This window comes from Oncorhynchus masou, chromosome 8 (assembly GCF_036934945.1).
Source record: "Oncorhynchus masou masou isolate Uvic2021 chromosome 8, UVic_Omas_1.1, whole genome shotgun sequence".
Taxonomy (NCBI): domain Eukaryota; kingdom Metazoa; phylum Chordata; class Actinopteri; order Salmoniformes; family Salmonidae; genus Oncorhynchus; species Oncorhynchus masou.
Window position 1 is genome coordinate 45,851,679 of NC_088219.1, and position 21,822 is coordinate 45,873,500.

The 21,822-nt window shown below is 44.7% G+C and overlaps 1 pseudogene; it reads right to left on the reverse strand.

Moving 5' to 3' along the window:
• The window catches only part of LOC135543832 (DENN domain-containing protein 1A-like), a 161,739-nt pseudogene extending 140,788 nt beyond the window's left edge, over window positions 1-20,951 (reverse strand).
• Window positions 20,952-21,822: the final 871 nt, after the last annotated feature.

The window sequence follows — 21,822 nt, forward strand, 5'->3', positions numbered from 1 at the left end:
CAATACCCTAGATGCAGTTGCACCCCTAAAAACTAAAAACATTTCTCATAAGAAACTAGCTCCCTGGTACACAGAAAATACCCGAGCTCTGAAGCAAGCTTCCAGAAAATTGGAACGGAAATGGCGCTACACCAAACTGGAAGTCTTCCGACTAGCTTGGAAAGACAGTACCGTGCAGTACCGAAGAGCCCTTACTGCTGCTCGATCATCCTATTTTTCTAACTTAATTGAGGAAAATAAGAACAATCCGAAATTCCTTTTTGAAACTGTCGCAAAACTAACTAAAAAGCAGCATTCCCCAAGAGAGGATGACTTTCACTTTAGCAGTGATAAATTCATGAACTTCTTTGAGGAAAAAATTATGATTATTAGAAAGCAAATTACAGACTCCTCCTTAAATCTGCGTATTCCTTCAAAGCTCAGTTGTCCTGAGTCTGCACAACTCTGCCAGGACCTAGGATCAAGAGAGACGCTCAAGTGTTTTAGTACTATATCTCTTGACACAATGATGAAAATAATCATGGCCTCTAAACCTTCAAGCTGCATACTGGACCCTATTCCAACTAAACTACTGAAAGAGCTGCTTCCTGTGCTTGGCCCTCCTATGTTGAACATAATAAACGGCTCTCTATCCACCGGATGTGTACCAAACTCACTAAAAGTGGCAGTAATAAAGTCTCTCTTGAAAAAGCCAAACCTTGACCGAGAAAATATAAAAAACTATCGGCCTATATCGAATCTTCCATTCCTCTCAAAAATTTTAGAAAAGGCTGTTGCGCAGCAACTCACTGCTTTCCTGAAGACAAACAATGTATACAAAATGCTTCAGTCTGGTTTTAGACCCCATCATAGCACTGAGACGGCACTTGTGAAGGTGGTAAACGACATTTTAATGGCATCGGACCGAGGCTCTGCATCTGTCCTCGTGCTCCTAGACCTTAGTGCTGCTTTTGATACCATCGATCACCACATTCTTTTGGAGAGATTGGAAACCCAAATTGGTCTACACGGATAAGTTCTGGCCTGGTTGAGATCTCATCTGTCAGAAAGATATCAGTTTGTCTCTGTAAATGGTTTGTCCTCTGACAAATCAACTGTAAATTTCGGTGTTCCTCAAGGTTCCGTTTTAGGACCACTATTGTTTTCACTATATATTTTACCTCTTGGGGATGTTATTCGAAAACATAATATTAACTTTCACTGCTATGCAGATGACACACAGCTGTACATTTCAATGAAACATGGTGAAGCCCCAAATTTGCCCTTGCTAGAAGCATGTGTTTCAGACATAAGGAAGTGGATGGCTGCAAACTTTCTACTTTTAAACTCGGACAAAACAGAGATGCTTGTTCTAGGTCCCAAGAAACAAAGAGATCTTCTGTTGAATCTGACAATTAATCTTAATGGTTGTACAGTCGTCTCAAATAAAACTGTGAAGGACCTTGGCGTTACTCTGGACCCTGATCTTTCTTTTGAAGAACATATCAAGACCATTTCAAGGACAACTTTTTTCCATCTATGTAACATTGCAAAAATCAGAAACTTTCTGTCCAAAAATGATGCAGAAAAATTAATCCATGCTCTTGTCACTTCTAGGTTAGACTACTGCAATGCTCTACTTTCCGGTTACCTGGATAAAGCACTAAATATACTTCAGTTAGTGCTATATACGGCTGCTAGAATCCTGACTAGAACCAAAAAATTTGATCATATTACTCCAGTGCTAGCCTCCCTACACTGGCTTCCTGTCAAAGCAAGGGCTGATTTCAAGGTTTTACTGCTAACCTACAAAGCATTACATGGGCTTGCTCCTACCTATCTCTCTGATTTGGTCCTGCCGTACATACCTACATGTACGCTATGGTCACAAGACGCAGGCCTCCTAATTGTCCCTAGAATTTCTTAGCAAACAGCTGGAGGCAGGGCTTTCTCCTATAGAGCTCAATTTTTATGGAACGGTCTGCCGACCCATGTGAGAGACGCAAACTCGGTCTCAACCTTTAAGTCTATACTGAAGACTCATCTCTTCAGTGGGTCATATGATTGAGTGTAGTCTGGCCCAGGAGTGGGAAGGTGAACGGAAAGGCTCTGGAGCAACGAACCACCCTTGCTGTCTCTGCCTGGCCGGTTCCCCTCTTTCCACTGGGATTCTCTGCCTCTAACCCTATTACAGGGGCTGAGTCACTGGCTTACTGGGGCTCTCTCATGCCGTCCCTAGAAGTGGTGCGTCACCTGAGTGGGTTGATTCACTGACGTGGTCATCCTGTCTGGGTTGGCACCCCCCTTGGGTTGTGCCATGGCGGAGATCTTTGCGGGCTATACTCAGCTTTGCCTCAGGATGGTAAGTTGGTGGTTGAAGATATCCCTCCAGTGTTGTGGGGGCTGTGCTTTGGCAAAGTGGGTGGGTTTATATCCTTCCTGTTTGGCCCTGTTCGGGGGTGTCCTCGGATGGGGCCACAGTGTCTCCTGACCCCTCCTGTCTCAGCCTCCAGTATTTATGCTGCAGTAGTTTATGTGTCGGGGGGCTGGGGTAAGTTTGTTATATCTGGAGTACTTCTCATGTCCAATTCGGTGTCCTGTGTGAATCTAAGTATGCGTTCTCTAATTCTCTCCTTCTCTCCTTCTCTCTCTCTGAGGACCTGAGCCCTTGGACCATGCCCCAGGACTACCTGACATGATGACTCCTTGCTGTCACCAGTCCACCTGGCCGTGCTGCTGCTCCAGTTTCAACTGTTCTACCTTATTATTATTTGACCATGCTGGTCATTTATGAACATTTGAACATCTTGGCCATGTTCTGTTATAATCTCCACCCGGCACAGCCGGAAGAGGACTGGCCACCCCACATATGCTCTCTCTAATTCTCTTTCTTTCTCTCATTCGGAGGACCTGAGCCCTAGGACCATGCCCCAGGACTACCTGACATGATGACTCCTTGCTGTCCCCAGTCCACCTGGCCGTGCTGCTGCTCCAGTTTCAACTGTTCTGCCTTATTATTATTCGACCATGCTGGTCATTTATGAACATTTGAACATCTTGGCCATGTTCTGTTATAATCTCTACCCGGCACAGCCAGAAGAGGACTGGCCGCCCCACATAGTCTGGTTCCTCTCTAGGTTTCTTCCTAGTTTTTGGCCTTTCTAGGGAGTTTTTCCTAACCACCGTGCTTCTACACCTGCATTGCTTGCTGTTTGGGGTTTTAGGCTGGGTTTCTGTACAGCACTTTGAGATATCAGCTGATGTACGAAGGGCTATATAAATAAATTTGATTTGATTTGTTCTGAACTCACTAATCATCCTCAGTAGATGGGTGTTAGTCTTTGCTCCCAAGACTCAGAAAAGTTCTCAATCAGCAATGAAAACCACTTCCTCTGTCTCTGCAGTTTGTCAAATGGATGCTTCTTCGTTTGCCCACAAATAGGAGCACTCCAATTATGGTTGTTTTAATGATAATAGGTGCTTTTACATGACTACAAGAAAGACTGATGAAACAGGGTGAAAAAACCTGAAACACAATTGGGGGTGTAATGTTTTGTACTGGATTACACTACACTCACAAGCACATTAAACACAATAACCCTCTCCCCATCAACTTGAAAATGCATGCTGGGGCAGAGAGAGGATTGCCTTGACTCCATGTGAAGTGTGTAGAAGCTCTTTTTCCGTTGCCCTGACATCCTTAGTAATTGTGTCGATCATGAGAAGAGAAACTATCGACGTGGGGTCAGAATGTGCATAGTCCTAGCCCGACATAGAATGATGAGAGGAATTATATCCTGTGCATGGACATGTACCGTACACAATAAACTACATCAAATTGAGGTTGGAGTCATGAAAGTGACGTGTCATTTTCCAACGTCATATAATCATCCCACTAGTTTTCAATGGCTCTATGTAGTTGCTGGATATTGTCTGGAACTGAAATACGCTGGCGTACATGTCGACCCAGAGCACTCCAAACATGCTCAATGGGTGACATGCCTGGTGAGTATGCAGACCATGGAAGAACAGACATTTTAAGCTTCCAGAAATTGTGACAGATCCTTGTGACATGGGGCTGTGCATTGTCATGAAACAGGAGGTGATGTCGGTGGATGAATGGCACGGCAATGGGCCTCAGGATCTTGTCACGGTATCCCTGTGCATTCAAATTGCCATCGATAGAGTGCGGTTTCAACATGGCTACGAACAGACATGTTCCGAGGCCTCTCCACTGAGGGTTGATACTTTTATGTTTTAACCTTTTGGATCTACTGGATCTAGCAACATTTGGGTGGCATACTTGGTTATGTCTGGAACCGGGAAAACGAGACAAAACGGTAAACAAGAAGACATGACGAAGACTATCAACAAGATGACGGATGCTAACGTTATGGAGATGCTAGTCACCATCCGCGCAGAAATGGCTACACTATGCTCTGATTTCATGACCGAACTTCGTTCCCTGTGTCAAGCCTATGAGCTGAAATTATGACAGAAGTCCAGTCAACTATAATGACACTACAAACCTCTATAGGAGACACAAACCCCAAAAATAAAAGATATGGAAACATCGTTGACCGACATCGATAGGCAGATTACCAAATTGGAGACCAAAAACGACGAGCTTACCTCCGAGAATGTGAAGCTAAAGGTTAGTCTAGATGAACAGAAAAGCCGTTCCTGGAGACAGAACATAAGTGTGGAAGGAATCCCAGAAGGGACGGAAGGGCCTCTTTCCTGCAAGACGTCCTCGGCAGAGAGACGTTTGACAGGCCCCCAGTCAACGACAGGGCGCATCACACTCTAGCGGGCAAAACCCAAGCCTGGTAGCCCTACCAGAGAAATGCTGGTCTGCCAAAATTACTTCCAGTCCAAAAAGAGGACAGCTGAACTACAATGGCAAGCGGATCCATATCTTCCCAGATTACTCGGCAGACCTTGCAAGACGCAGAACTGCATACAAATATGTGAAAGCCCACCTTCACAAGGCAGGAGTTAGATTGGCCTGATACACCCGGCTAAATTGAGGAATGCTTTCCAAGGGGCGAGCCACACATTTAATGAGCCCCAGTATGTGCTCACCTTCTACCGGGACAATATCCACTCGACAGCAGCACACAACCCAGATCTGTGAAGGCTGCTAAATATATTTTTAGGGTGCACACAAGGTCAGTTTATGGATGTGAACGGGGAGTAACTTTTATTTGCCATATTTGGGCAGTCCATGCACCGCCTCAAGCTCTGTCAGGTTGGATGGGGAGCATTGCTGCACAGCTATTTTCAGGTCTCTCCAGAGATGTTCGATTGAGAACAAGTTCGGGCCACTTAAGGACATTTAGAGACTTGTCCAGGAAGCCACTCCTGAATTGTCTTGGCTTTATGCTTAGGTTCATTGTCCTGTTGGAAGGTGAACCTTCCAAGATTTCTTTGTACTTTGCTCCGTTCATCTTTCCCTTGATCCAAATAATAATAATATAATAACATAATAACATATAACATAATAAACGGCTCTCTATCCAACGGATGTGTATCAAACTCACCAAAAGTGGCAGTAATAAAGCCTCTCTTGAAAAAGCCAAACGTTGACCCAGAAAATATAAAAAACTAAATCGGCCTATATCGAATCTTCCATTCCTCTCAAAAAATGTAGAAAAGGCTGTTACGCAGCAACTCACTGCCTTCCTCAAGACAAACAATGTACATTAAATGCTTCAGTCTGGTTGTGCACTTGTGAAGGTGGTAAATGACATTTTAATGGCATTAGACCGAGGATCTGCATCTATTCTCGTGCTCCTAGACCTTAGTGCTGCTTTTGATACCATCAATCACCACATTCTTTTGGAGAGATTGGAAACCCAAATTGGTCTACACGGATAAGTTCTGGCCTGGTTGAGATCTCATCTGTCAGAAAGATATCAGTTTGTCTCTGTGAATGGTTTGTCCTCAGACAAATCAACTGTAAATTTCAGTGTTCATCAAGGTTCTGTTTTAGGACCACTATTATTTTCACTATATATTTTACCTCTTGGGGATGTCATTCGAAAACATAATGTTAACTTTCACTGCTATGTGGATGACACACAGCTGTACATTTCGATGAAACATGGTGAAGCCCCAAAATTGCCCTCGCTAGAAGTCTGTGTTTCAGACATAAGGAAGTGGATGGCTGCAAATGTTCAACTTTTAAACTAGGACAAAACAGAGAAGCTTGTTCTAGGTCCCAAGAAACAAAGAGATCTTCCATTGAATCTGACAATTAATCTTAATGGTTGTACAGTCGTCTTAAATAAAACTGTGATGGACCTCGGCGTTACTCTGGACCCTGATCTTTTTTGATAAACATACCAAGACTGTTTCAAGGACAGCTTTTTTCCATCTATGTAACATTGCAAAAATCAGAAACTTTCTGTCCAAAAATGATGCAGAAAAATGAATCCATGCTTTTGTTACTTCTAGGTTAGACTACTGCAATGCTCTACTTTCCGGCTACCCGGATAAAGCACAAAATAAACTTCAGTTAGTGCTAAATACGGCTGCTAGAATCCAGACTAGAACCAAAAAATGTGATCATATTGCTTCAGTGCTAGCCTCCCTACACTGGCTTTCTGTTAAGGCAAGGGCTGATTTCAAGGTTTTACTGCTAACCTACAAAGCATTACATGGACTTGCTCCTACCTATCTCTCTGATTTGGTCCTGCCGTACATACCTACACGTACGCTATGGTGTAATGACACGACAACGGTCACAAGACGCATGCCTCCTAATTGTCCCAAGAATTTCTAAGCAAACAGCTGGAGGCAAGGCTTTCCCCTATAGAGCTCCATTTTTATGGAATGGTCTGCCTACTCATGTGAGAGACACAGACTCGGTCTCAACCTGTATGTCTTTACTGAAGACTCATCTCTTCAGTGTGTCATATGATTGAGTGTAGTCTGGCCCAGGAGTGTGAAGGTGAACGGAAAGGCTCTGGAGCAACAAACCGCCCTTGCTGTCTCTGCCTTGCCGGCTCCCTCTTTCCACTGGGATTCTCTGCCTCTAGCCCTATTAGAGGGCTGAGTCACTGGCTTACTGATGCTCTTTCATGCCGTCCCTAGGAGGGGTGCGTCACTTGAGAGGGTTGAGTCACTGATGTGATCTTCCTGTCCGGGTTGGCGCCCCCCCCTTGGGTTGTGCCGTGACGGAGATCTTTGTGGGCTATACTCAGCCTTGTCTCAGGATGGTAAGTTGGTGGTTGAAGATATCCCTCTAGTGGTGTGGAGGCTGTGCTTTGGCAAAGTGGGTGGGGTTATATCCTTCCTGTTTGGCCCTGTCCAGGGGTATCATCGGATGGGGCCACAGTGTCTCCTGACCCCTACTGTCTCAGCCTCCAGTATTTATGCTGCAGTAGATTATGTGTCGGTGGGCTAGGGTCAGTTTGTTATATCTGGAGTACTTCTCATGTCTTATCCGGTGTGCTGTATGAATTTAAGTATGCTCTCTCTAATTCGGTCTTTCTCTCTTTATTTCTCTCTCTCTGAGGACCTGAGCCCTAGGACCATGCCTCAGGAGTACCTGGCATGAGGACGCCTTGCTGTCCCCAGTCCACCAGGCTGCTGCTCCAGTTTCAACTGTTCTGCCTGCGGCTATGGAATCCTTACCTGTTCACCGGACGTGCTACCTGTCCCAAACATGCTGTTTTCAACTCTCTAGAGACAGCAGGAGTGGTAAAGATACTCTTAATGATCGGCTATGAAAAGCCAACTGACATTTACTCCTGAGGTGCTGACTTGCTGCACCCTCAACAACTACTGTGATTCTTATTATTTGACCATGCTGGTCATTTATGAACATTTGAACATCTTGGCCATGTTCTGTTATAATCTCCACCTGGCACAGCCAGAAGAGGACTGGCCACCCCTCATAGCCTAGTTCCTCTCTAGGTTTCTTCCTAGGTTTTGGCCTTTCTAGGGTGTTTTTCCTAGCCACCGTGCTTCTACACCTGCATTGCTTGCTGTTTGGGGTTTTAGGCTGGGTTTCTGTACAGCACTTTGTGATATCAGCTGATGTATGAAGGGCTATATAAATACATTTGATTTGATCCTGACTCGTCTCCCAGTCTCTGCCGCTGAAAAACATCCCCCCAGCCCAATGCTGCCACAACCATGCTCTGCCATAGGGAGGGTTCCAGGTTTCCTCCAGATGTGATGCTTGGCATTCAGGCCAAATTGTTCAGTCATTGTTTCATCAAACCAGACAATCTTGTTACTCATGGTCTAAGAGTGTAGAACGTCCCATGGAGTTGGTGGAATCATGGCCACTTGTGCAGCTGGATCAGGGGCGCTTTAATTTGGTCAGGTGGAAATGTCCAACAGATTTCAACTCATTAAAAGGAGGAAATCGCCAGCGCCCGAACTTGCTGCTTTCTCTTCCTCAACTGCATCCACGTCAGTCCACCGAATCAGTTCAGATGAAAAGTAACAATCGGTTGTGATCGGGAGGGCAGGCCACCAGTTATTGTTTACAGATATTACCACGGAGTCCAACTTGGAGTGCTTCAAAGCTATTGTGTTATGTCAATGGACAATGATCACGGCCCTACAGAAAAGCACAGGCCAATTATGCCATTGATATATGGTTAAATTGTAATGAAATGACATGTAAACATGAAGACAAACGTGGAGGGTTGAAATATCAAACATAATTATTATAAATCAAATCAAATCAAATTTTATTTGTCACATACACATGGTTAGCAGATGTTAATGCGAGTGTAGCGAAATGCTTGTGCTACTAGTTCCGACAATGCAGTAATAACCAACAAGTAATCTAACTAACAATTCCTAATCTACTGTCTTATACACAGTGTAAGGGGATAAAGAATATGTACATAAGGATATATGAATGAGTGATGGTACAGAGCAGCATAGGCAAGATACAGTAGATGGTATCGAGTACAGTATATACATATGAGATGAGTATGTAAACAAAGTGGCATAGTTAAAGTGGCTAGTGATACATGTATTACATAAGGATGCAGTCGATGATATAGAGTACAATATATACGTATGCATATGAGATGAATAATGTAGGGTAAGTAACATTATATAAGGTAGCGTTGTTTAAAGTGGCTAGTGATATATTTACATAATTTCCCATCAATTCCCATTATTAAAGTGGCTGGAGTTGAGTCAGTGTCAGTGTGTTGGCAGCAGCCACTCAATGTTAGTGGTGGCTGTTTAACAGTCTGATGGCCTTGAGATAGAAGCTGTTTTTCAGTCTCTCGGTCCCAGCTTTGATGCACCTGTACTGACCTTGCCTTCTGGATGATAGCGGGGTGAACAGGCAGTGGCTCGGGTGGTAGATGTCCTTGATGATCTTTATGGCCTTCCTGTAACATCGGATGGTGTAGGTGTCCTGGAGGGCAGGTAGTTTGCTCCCGATGATGCGTTGTGCAGACCTCACTACCCTCTGGAGAGCCTTACGGTTGAGGGCGGAGCAGTTGCCGTACCAGGCGGTGATACAGCCCGCCAGGATGCTCTCGATTGTGCATCTGTAGAAGTTTGTGAGTGCTTTTGGTGACAAGCCGAATTTCTTCAGCCTCCTGAGGTTGAAGAGGCGCTGCTGCGCCTTCTTCACGATGCTGTCTGTGTGAGTGGACCAATTCAGTTTGTCTGTGATGTGTATGCCGAGGAACTTAAAACTTGCTACTCTCTCCACTACTGTTCCATCGATGTGGATAGGGGGTGTTCCCTCTGCTGTTTCCTGAAGTCCACAATCATCTCCTTAGTTTTGTTGACGTTGAGTGTGAGGTTATTTTCCTGACACCACACTCCGAGGGCCCTCACCTCCTCCCTGTAGGCTGTCTCGTCGTTGTTGGTAATCAAGCCTACCACTGTTGTGTCGTCCGCAAACTTGATGATTGAGTTGGAGGCGTGCGTGGCCACGCAGTCGTGGGTGAACAGGGAGTACAGGAGAGGGCTCAGAACGCACCCTTGTGGGGCCCCAGTGTTGAGGATCAGCGGGGAGGAGATGTTGTTACCTACCCTCACCACCTGGGGGCGGCCCGTCAGGAAGTCCAGTACCCAGTTGCACAGGGCGGGGTCGAGACCCAGGGTCTCGAGCTTGATGACGAGCTTGGAGGGTACTATGGTGTTGAATGCCGAGCTGTAGTCGATGAACAGCATTCTCACATAGGTATTCCTCTTGTCCAGATGGGTTAGGGCAGTGTGCAGTGTGGTTGAGATTGCATCGTCTGTGGACCTATTTGAACGGTAAGCAAATTGGAGTGGGTCTAGGGTGTCAGGTAGGGTGGAGGTGATATGGTCCTTGACTAGTCTCTCAAAGCACTTCATGATGACGGAAGTGAGTGCTACGGGGCGGTAGTCATTTAGCTCAGTTACCTTAACTTTCTTGGGAACAGGAACAATGGTGGCCCTCTTGAAGCATGTGGGAACAGCAGACTGGTATAGGGATTGATTGAATATTTCCGTAAACACACCAGCCAGCTGGTCTGCGCATGCTCTGAGGGCGCTGCTGGGGATGCCGTCTGGGCCTGCAGCCTTGCGAGGGTTAACACGTTTAAATGTTTTACTCACCTCGGCTGCAGTGAAGGAGAGACCGCTGTTATTTGCTGAATTGATCAATTCTGATATCAAACTGATGGAGATTATAGATTGAATAACTGATCGATTTATTTGCATTATCAATTTCATGATTATGAGGAATGGTTATGATCCTAAATGACTCCATTCTGCTTCATATTGAATTCCTATGGAACCTTATTGATGAATTACCTCTTTCTGTTAATAATGAGAATGATTGTTATGATTTTGACTTTCTGATTTTAATTTAATTGGATACATGTTATTCTGTTTCCTTTGTTATGCAGCATAGACAAACTACCCAGAAAATATACCACTTTGTGGTTAACGGAATTCCTGAATCAGTCTCATCCATTTCTCTGTCACCTGACCCATGACCACCTGTTCACCTTCAATATTGTCAGTCATCCTACCTGTCCAGCTTCCCAAACAGATTCCAATAATCTTTCAGAGAGTCTTTAGGTGCCTTTTGGTAAACTACAAGCGGCTGTCATGTGCCTTTTACTGAATAGTTGTTTCTGTCTGGCCACTACCATAAATGCCTGATTGGTGGAGTGCTGCAGAAATTGTTGTCCTTCTGGAAGGTTCTCCCATCTCCACAGAGGAACTCTGGAGCTCTGTCAGAGTGACCATCGGGTTCTTGGTCACCTACCTGACCAATGCCGTTCTCCCCTGATTGCTCAGTTTGGCCTGGTGGCCAGCTCTAGGAAGAGTCTTGGTGGTTCTAAACTTCTCCCATTTAAGAATGATGGAGGCCACTGCGTTCTTGGGGACCTTCAATGCAGCAAAAATGTTTTAGTAGTTCTGTGCCTCGACACAATCCTGTCTTGGAGCTCTACTGACAATTATTTCGACCTCATGGCTTGGGTTTTGCTCTGACATGCACAGTCAACTGTGGGACATTATATAGACAGGTATGTACCTTAACAAATCATGGCCAATCAATAACATTTACCACAGGTGGACTCCAATCAAGTTGTAGAAACATCTCAAGGATGATCAATGGAAACAGGATGCACCGGCGCTCAACTTCGAATCTCATAGCAAAGGGTCTGAATACTTATGTAGATAAGGTATGTTTTTATTTTTAATACATTTTCAAAAACGTCAAACAACCTGTTTTCGCATTGTCATTATGGGGTATAGTGTGTAGATGGCTGAGGAAGAAAATGTCTTTAATCCATTTTAGAATAAGCTTCTAGCGTAAGAAAATCTGGAAAAAGTCAAGGGGTCTAAATACTTTCCGAAGGCACTGTAGTTGTCTGACTTCTTCGGGATGGAACTGTCTACCATGCCATGGAATACAAAGTAAGCATAATGGTGTGATGTAACTAAGCTTTTATTTGTTGAACTGAGGTTCTTTTTCATTTTTTCATAAATAGGCAAAAGCCCAATGACTTTCCTGCTAATTTGCTCCTTTAGATGGGTCTCAAGGTCGTAATTACTAGGCTATTTTACTTTACTTTAGCAATTTTTTTAAATATAGGTTAGGCCACAGTTGAAGTCAGAATTGTATATACACCTTAGCCCAATACATTTAAAAACTCAGTTTTTCACAATTCCTGACATTTAATCCTAGTAAAAATTCCCTGTTTTAGGGAATTTTATCACTACTTTATTTTAAGAATGTGAAATGTCAGAATAATAGTAGAGATAATTATATATATCAGCTTTTATTTCTTTCATCACATTCCCAGTGGGTCAGAAGTTTACATACACTCAATTAGTATTTGGTAGCGTTGCCTTTTAAATTGTTTAACTTGGGTCAAATGTTTCAGGTAGCCTTCCACAAGCTTCCCACAATAAGTTGTGTGAATTATGGCCATTCCTCCTGACAGACATTGTGTAACTGAGTCAGGTTTGTAGGACTCCTTGATCGCACATGCTTTTTCAGTTCTGCCCACAAATGTTCTGTAGGATTGAGGTCAGGGCTTTGTGACGGCCACTCCTATACCTTGACTTTGTTGTCCTATAGCCATTTTGCCACAACTTTGGAAGTATCCTTGGGGTTGTTGTTCATTTGGAAGACCCATTGTGGAGCAGTGGCTTCTTCCTTGCTGAGCGGCCTGCTCTACTTTGATTGTGACGTTGTTTGACTCTGACTTTTAACATCTATTCAATAAAATATACACCACTATTGGTTGTTGATCTGGGGAGTATCTCCTCTTAATATTTGGTGTTAGTGGTGGGATGTGCTGCCTTTGAGACAGACACTGTAAGCCACTTGATACAGTGGCTTGCAAAAGTATTCACCCCCCTTGGCATTTTTCCTTTTTCGTTGCCTTACAAACTGGAATTAAAATAGATTTTGGGGGGGGTTGTATCATTTGATTTACACAACATGCCTACCTCTTTGAAGACGCAAAATAATTTTTCTTGTGAAACAAACAAGAAATAAGAAAAAAACTGAAAACTTGAGCATGATTAACTTTTCACCCCCCAAAGTCAATCATTTGTAGAGCCACAATTTGTAGCAACTACAGCTGCAAGTCTCTTGGGGTATGTCTCTAGAAGCGTGGCACATCTAGTCACTGGGATTTTTGCCCAATCTTCAAGGCAAAACTGCTCCAGCTCTTTCAAGTTGAAAGGGTTCTGCTGGTGTACATACCACAGATTCTCAATTGGATTGAGGTCTGGGCTTTGACTAGACCATTCCAAGAAATGTAAATGTTTCCCCTTAAATCACTCGAGTGTTGCTTTAGCAGTATGCTTACGGTCATTGTCCTGCTGAAAGGTGAACCTCTGTCCCAGTCTTAAATCTCAAGAAGACAAACAGGCTTCCTCAAGAATTTCCCTGTGTTTAGCACAATCCATCATTCCTTCCCTTCTGACCAGTTTCCCCGTCCCTGCAGATGCCACCACCATGCTTCACTGTGGGGATGGAATTAGTGGGGTGATGAGGTGTTGGGTTGACGCCAGACATAGCGTTTTCCTTGGTGGCCAAAAAGTTCAATTTTAGTCTCATCTGACCACAGTACCTTCTTACATATGTATGGGGAGTCTCCCACATGCCATTTAGCGAACACCAAATGGGTTTGCTTCTTTTTTTCTTTAAGCAATGGCTTTTTCTAGCCACTCTAGCATAAACCCCAGCTCTGTGGAGTGTACAGCTTAAAGTGGTCCTATGGACAGATCCTCCGATCTCCGTTGTGGAGCTTTGCAGCTCCTTCAGGGTTATCTTTGGTCTCTTTGATACTGAACATCTCCACAACCTTGTCCCTGACCTGTTAGGAGAGCTCCTTGGTCTTCATGGTGCCACTTCAATGGTGGTGCGCCTTGCTTAATGGTGTGGCAGACTCTGGGGCCTTTCAGAATAGGTGTATATACAGTTGAAGTTGGAAGTTTACATACACTTATGTTGGAGTCATTAAAACTTGTTTTTCAACCACTCCACACATTTCTTGTTACCTTCTTGGTGACAGGGGGCAGTATTTTCACGTCCCAATAAAATGCATGCACAAATTCAACTGCCTGCTACTCATCCCCAGAAGATAAGATATGCATTTTATAAGTAGATGTGGATAGAAAACATTTCTAAAACTGTTTGAATCATGTCTGTGAGTATAACAGGACTTATTTAGCAGGCGAAACCCAGAGGACAAACCATTCAAACCATTTTTTTGAGGTCACTCTCTTTTCAATGATATTTCATTGGGAATCCATATTTCTAAGGGACCTTATTGCAGTTCCTACCGCTTCCACTGGATGTCACCAGTCTTTGGAAATTGGTTGAGGTTTTTCCTTTGTGTAGTGAAGAAGTAAGGCCATCTTGAACAAGGAGAACTTGAAGTGTACTGTTAGATGCACGTGACCAGAAAGCATGCTACAGTTTGTTTTCCTCCTGTATTGGATACAGATCAGCCCGTCTTCAATTTTATCGATTATTTACATTAAAAAATACCTAAAGTTGTTTTACAAAAGTAGTTTGAAATGTTTTGGCAAGGTTTACAGGTAACTTTTGAGATATTTTGTAGTCACGTTGCGGAAGTTGGATGCGGTGTTTTTCTGGATCAAATGTGCCAAATAAATGGACATTTTGGATATATACATCGACGGAATTAATCGAAAAAAAGGACCATTTGTGATGTTTATGGGACATATTGGAGTGCCAACAAAAGAGGCTCGTCAAAGGTAAGGTATGAATTATATTTGTATTTCTATGTTTTGTGTCGCAACTGCAGGGTTGAAATATGCTTCTCTCTCTTCGTTTACTATGGTGCTATCCTCAGATAATAGCATTGTTTGATTTCGCCGAAAAGCCTTTTTGAAATCTGACATGTTGGCTGGATTCACAACAAGTGTAGCATTAAATTGCTATCTTGCATGTGTGATTTAAAGAAAGTTTGATTTTTATAGTAATTTATTTGAAAATGGCGCTCTGCATTTTTCCTGGCTTTTGGCCAGGTGGGACGCTAGCATCCCACATATCCCAGAGAGGTTAACAAACTATAGTTTTGGCAAGTCGGTTAGGATATCTACTTTGTGCATGTAATTTTTCCAAGAATAGTTTACAGGCATATTATTTCACTTATACATCACTGTATCATAATTCCAGTTGGTCAGAAGTTTACATGTACTCAGTTGACTGTGCCTTTAAAACAGCTTGAAAAAATTCCAGAAAATGATGTCATGGCTTTAGAAGCTTCTGATAGGCTAATTGACATAATTTGTCAATTGGAGGTGTACCTGTGGACGTATTTCAAGGACTACCTTCAAAAACTGTGTCTCTTTGCTTGACATCATGGGAAAATCAAAAGAAATCAGCCAAGACCTGTACCACAGGCAAGTCAGTTAAGAACAAATTCTTATTTACAATGATGGCCTACCAAAAGGCCTCCTGCTGGGACAAGGGCTGGGATTTTTTTAAATATTTTTATTCTATACATAATATACATATATGTATAGAATAAAAATAAAAAGTTTTTAAAATAAACAAAATATAATACATAAATAAATAAATATATATAATACATAAATATAAATATAATAAATAAATATAAATACATAAATATAATAAATAAATAAATATAATACATAAATATATATATAAATATAAATATATATAAATATAAATATATCTTTATGTTTGAAGCCTGAAATGTGGCAAAAGGTCGCAAAGTTCAAGGGGGCCGAATACTTTCGCAAGGCACTGTAACAAGGCAGCAACACGACAACGAGAGGTCGACCGATCATGATTTTTCAATGCCGATACAGATTATTGGAGTACCCCAAAAAAAAGCCGATACCAATTAATCAGTCAATTATTATTTTTTTACATTTATTTGTAATAATGACAATTACAACAATACTAAATTAACACTTAACTTAATATAATATATCAATAAAATCAATTTAGCTTCAAATAAATGATGAAACATGTTCAATTTGGTTTAAATAATGCAAAAACAAAGTGTTGAAGAAGAAAGTAAAAGTGCAATATGTGCCATGTAAGAAAGCTAACGTTTAAGTTCCTTGCTCAGAACATGACAACATATGAAAGCTGTTGGTTCCTTTTAACATGAGTCTTCAATATTTCCAGGTAAGAAGTTCTAGGTTGTAGTTATTATAGGAATAATAGGACTATTTCTCTCTATACCATTTGTATTTCATATACCTTTGACTATTGGCACTTTAGTATTGCCAGTGTAACAGTATAGCTTCTGTCCCTTTTCTCGCTCCTACCTGGGCTCGAATCAGGAACACATCGACAACAGCCACCCTCGAAGCAGCGTTACCCATCACTCCACAAAAGCCGCGGCCCTTGCAGAGCAAGGGGAACAACTACTCCAAGTCTCAGAGCGAGTGACGTTTGAAACGCTATTAGCGCGCACCCCGCTAACTAGCTAGCCATTTCACATCGGTTACACCAGCCTAATCTCGGCAGTTGATAGGCTTGAAGTGATGAACAGCGCAATGCTTGAAGCATTGCGAAGAGCTGCTGGCAAAATGCACAAAAGTACTGTTTGAATGAATGCTTACGAGACTTCTGGGGCCTCCCAAAGCTCAGTCAGACTGCTCTATCAAATAATAGACTTGATTATAACATAATAACACACAGAAATACAAGCCTTAGGTCATTAAAAACTCATCCCTGACCGCTGGCTACGTCCCTTCCGTCTTCAAGAGAGCGAGAGTTGCACCCCTTCTGAAAAAACCTACACTCGATCCCTCCGATGTCAACAACTACAGACCAGTATCCCTTCTTTCTTTTCTCTCCAAAACTCTTGAACGTGCCGTCCTTGGCCAGCTCTCCCGCTATCTCTCTCAGAATGACCTTCTTGATCCAAATCAGTCAGGTTTCAAGACTAGTCATTCAACTGAGACTGCTCTTCTCTGTATCACGGAGGCGCTCCGCACTGCTAAAGCTAACTCTCTCTCCTCTGCTCTCATCCTTCTAGACCTATCGGCTGCCTTCGACACTGTGAACCATCAGATCCTCCTCTCCACCCTCTCCGAGTTGGGCATCTCCGGTGCGGCCCACGCTTGGATTGCGTCCTACCTGACAGGTCGCTCCTACCAGGTGGCGTGGCGAGAATCTGTCTCCTCGCCACGCGCTCTCACCACTGGTGTCCCCCAGGGATCTGTTCTAGGCCCTCTCCTATTCTCGCTATACACCAAGTCACTTGGCTCTGTCATAACCTCACATGGTCTCCCCTATCATTGCTATGCAGACGACACACAATTAATCTTCTCCTTTCCCCCTTCTGATGACCAGGTGCGAATCGCATCTCTGCATGTCTGGCAGACATATCAGTGTGGATGACGGATCACCACCTCAAGCTGAACCTCGGCAAGACGGAGCTGCTCTTCCTCCCGGGGAAGGACTGCCCGTTCCATGATCTCGCCATCACGGTTGACAACTCCATTGTGTCCTCCTCCCAGAGCGCTAAGAACCTTGGCGTGATCCTGGACAACACCCTGTCGTTCTCAACTAACATCAAGGCGGTGGCCCGTTCCTGTAGGTTCATGCTCTACAACATCCGCAGAGTACGACCCTGCCTCACACAGGAAGCGGCGCAGGTCCTAATCCAGGCACTTGTCATCTCCCGTCTGGATTACTGCAACTCGCTGTTGGCTGGGCTCCCTGCCTGTGCCATTAAACCCCTACAACTCATTCAGAACGCCGCAGCCCGTCTGGTGTTCAACCTTCCCAAGTTCTCTCACGTCACCCCGCTCCTCCGCTCTCTCCACTGGCTTCCAGTTGAAGCTCGCATCCGCTACAAGACCATGGTGCTTGCCTACGGAGCTGTGAGGGGAACGGCACCACAGTACCTCCAGGCTCTGATCAGGCCCTACACCCAAACAAGGGCACTGCGTTCATCCACCTCTGGCCTGCTCGCCTCCCTACCACTGAGGAAGTACAGTTCCCGCTCAGCCCAGTCAAAACTGTTCGCTGCTCTGGCCCCCCAATGGTGGAACAAACTCCCTCACGACGCCAGGACAGCGGAGTCAATCACCACCTTCCGGAGACACCTGAAACCCCACCTCTTCAAGGAATACCTAGGATAGGATAAAGCAATCCTTCTCACCCCCCTTAAATTATTTAGATGCACTATTGTAAAGTGGCTGTTCCACTGATGTCAGAAGGTGAATTCACCAATTTGTAAGTCGCTCTGGATAAGAGCGTCTGCTAAATGACTTAAATGTAAATGTAAATGTAATTAATATGGTCGAATCCGGAAACTATCATCTCGAAAACAAAACATTTATTCTTTCAGTGAAATACGGAACCATTCCGCATTTTATCTAACAGGTGGCATCCGTAAGTCTAAATATTCCTGTTTCATTGCATAATCTTCAATGTTATGTCATAATTACGTAAAATTCTGGCAAATTAGGCGGCCCAAACTGTTGCGTATACCCTGACTCTGCTTGGAATTAACGTAAGAGAAGTGACACAATTTCACCTGGTTAATATTGCCGGCTAACCTGGATTTCTTTTAGCTAAATATGCAGGTTTAAAAATATATACTTTTGTGTGTTGATTTTATTTAAGGCATTGATGTTTATGGTTAGGTACAGTCGTGCACCGATTGTACTTTTTTTGCGAATGCGCTTTTGTTAAATCATCCCCCATTTGGCGAAGTTGGCTGTCTTTGTTAGGAAGAAATAGTCTTCACACAGTTCGCAACGAGCCAGGCAGCCCAAACTGCTGCATATACCCTGAATCTGTTGCAAGAGAAGTGACACATTTTCCATGTTAGCCGGCAATATTAAGTAAATATGCAGGTTTAAAAATATATACTTGTGTATCGATATTAAGAAAGGCATTGATGTTTATGGTTAGGTACAGCCCTTTTTTGCGAATGCGCACCTTATCGTTTATATGCAACGCAGGACACGCTAGAGAAACTAGTAATATCATCAACCATGCGTAGTTAAGTAGTGATTATGATTGATTGATTGTTTTTTATAAGATAAGTTTAATGCTAGCTAGCAACTTACCTTGTCTTCTTACTGCATTCACTTAACAGGCAGGCTCTTCGTGGAGTGCAATGTAAAGCAGGTGGTTAGAGCGTTGGACTCGTTAACCGTAAGGTGACATGGTAAAAATCTGTCATTCTGCCCCTGAACAAGGCAGTTAACCCACCGTTCCTAGGCCATCATTGAAAATAAGAATGTTTTCTTGACTGACTTGCCTAGTTAAATAAAGGTGTAAAAAAAAAAATATATATATATATATATATTTTTAATCGGCCAAATCGGTGTCCAAAAATACAGATTTCCGATTGTTATGAAAACTTGATATCGGCCCTAATTAATCGGCCATTTCGATTAATCGGTCGACCTCTAATGACAACACAGCATGGTAGCAACACAACATGACAACATGGTAGCAGCACAATGTGGTAGCAGAACAAAACATGTTACAAACATTATTGAGCACAGACAACAGCACCAAGAGCAAGAAGTTATAGACAAAAATATATCATTCAAAGCAGCCTCAACTGTCAGTAAAATAATCCATGATTGAGTCTTTGAATGAAGATATTGAGATAAAACTGTTGTGGTGTCACACCCTGACCATAGTTTATTTTGTATGTTTCTATGTTTTGGTTGGTCAGGGTGTGATCTGAGTGGGCATTCTATGTTGGATGTCTTGTTTGTCTATGTCTGGTCTGATATGGTTCTCAATCAGAGGCAGGTGTTAGTCATTGTCTCTGATTGGGAACCATATTTAGGTAGCCTGGGTTTCACTGTGTGTTGGTGGGTGATTGTTCCTGTCTCTGTGTTTTGCACCAGATAGGGCTGTTTTCGGTTTTCGTACGTTTGTTATTTTGTTAGTTTATCGTGTATAGTTTCCTTATTAAATAAAATGAATCACAACTACGCTGCATTTTGGTCCGCTCCTCCTTCCCACAACGAAAGCCGTGACAGAATCACCCACCACAACAGGAACAAGCGGCGTGGTAACAGGCAAAAGCAACAGCAGGAGCAACAAAAAAAGGAATGGACATGGGAGGACGAATTAGATGGAGAAGGACCCTGGGCTCAGCCTGGAGAATATTGCCGCCCCAAGGAAGAACTGGAGGCGAAGAAAGCGGAGAGGCGCCTGTATGTGGAGGCAGCACGGCAAAGCGGATGGAAGCCCGAGAGTCATCCCCAAAAATTTCTTGGGGGGGGGGGCTCAGGGAGAGTGTGGCAGAGTCAGGAGTCAGACCTGAGCCCACTCTCCCTGTTTATCGTGAGGAGCCAAGGAGGAGACCAGAACCAGAGCCGGTGTTGGAGGTGAGCGAAACAGAGACTGTGAAGGAGTTAATGGGGAAATTGGAAGAGAGAGTAATGAGGGAGTTGCTATGTTGGTGCTTTAAGTATGGAATTCGCCCGACGGAGCGTGTCGGGGATTTGATGGCACCTGGGTCAGCGCTCCATACTCATCCTGAGGTGCGTGTTAGTCGGCTGGTGAAGTTGGTGCCAGCCTCACGCACCAGGCCTCCTGTGCACTTCCCTAGCCTTGCATGTCCGGTGCCAGCACTGCTCTCAAGATCTCCAGTACGCCTTCACGGTCTAGCCCATCCTGTGCCACCTCCACACACCAGCCCTCCGATGGCAGCTCCCCGCACCAGGCTTCCTGTGCGTGTCCTCAGCCCAATACCACCAGTGCCAGAACCACGCATCAGGCCTACAGTGCGCATCGCCTCTCCAGCGCTGCCGGAGCCTTCCTCCTCTCCTGCGCTGCCGGAGTCTCCCGCCTGTTCAGCGCTACCCGAACCTTTCTCCTCTGCTGCGCTGCCGGAGTCTCCCGCCTGTTCAGCGCAGCCAGAGCCTTCCTCCTCTCCTGCGCTGCTGGAGTCTCCCGCCTGTTTAGCGCTGCCAGAGCCTTCTGCCTCTACAGCATTGCCGGAGTCTCCTGCCTGCATGGAGCAGCCAGAACTGCCAGCCTGCATGGAGCAGCCAGAACTGCCAGCCTGCATGGAGCAGCCAGAGCTGCCAGTCTGCATGGAGCAGCCAGAGCTGTCAGTCTTCATGGAACAGCCAGAGCTGTCAGTCTGCATTGAGCAGCCGGAGCTGCCAGTCTGCATGGAGCTGCCAGTCTGCAAGGACCTGCCAGTCTGCATGGAGCTGCCAGTCTGCAAGGAGCTGCCAGTCTGCAAGGAGCTGTCAGTCTGCAAGGAGCTGCCAGTCTGCAAGGAGCTAACAGAGCTGCCAGTCTGCATGGAGCAGCCAGAGCTGCCAGCCTGCAAGAAGCCGCCAGAGCTGCCAATCTGCATGGAGCAGCGAGAGTCGCCAGTCAGCATGGACCAGCCAGAGCCGCCAGTCAGCATGAAGCAGTCAGAGCTGCCAGTCAGCATGGAGCAGCCAAAGCCGTCTGTCTGCCAGGATCCGCCAGTCAGCCAGACTCTTCCAGATCTGCCAGTCAGCCAGACTCTTCCAGATCTGCCAGTCAGCCAGACTCTTCCAGATCTGCCAGTCAGCCAGACTTTTCCAGATCTGCCAGCCAACCAGACTCTTCCAGATCTGCCAGTCAACCAGACTCTTCCAGATCCGCCAGTCAGCCAGGATCTGCCAGAGCCTTCCTCCTCTCCGCTGCTGCCGGAGTCTCCCGCCTGTCAGGTGCTGCTGCCGGAGTCTCCCGCCTGTCCGGCGCTGCTGCCGGAGTCTCCCGCCTGTCAGGCGCTGCTGCCGGAGTCTCCCGCCTGTCAGGCGCTGCTGCCGGAGTCTCCTGCCTGTCCGGCGCTGCTGCCGGAGTCTCCCGCATGTACGGCGCTGCTGCCGGAGTCTGAGGAGCCCCTCTGTCCCGAGATGCCCCTCTGTCCC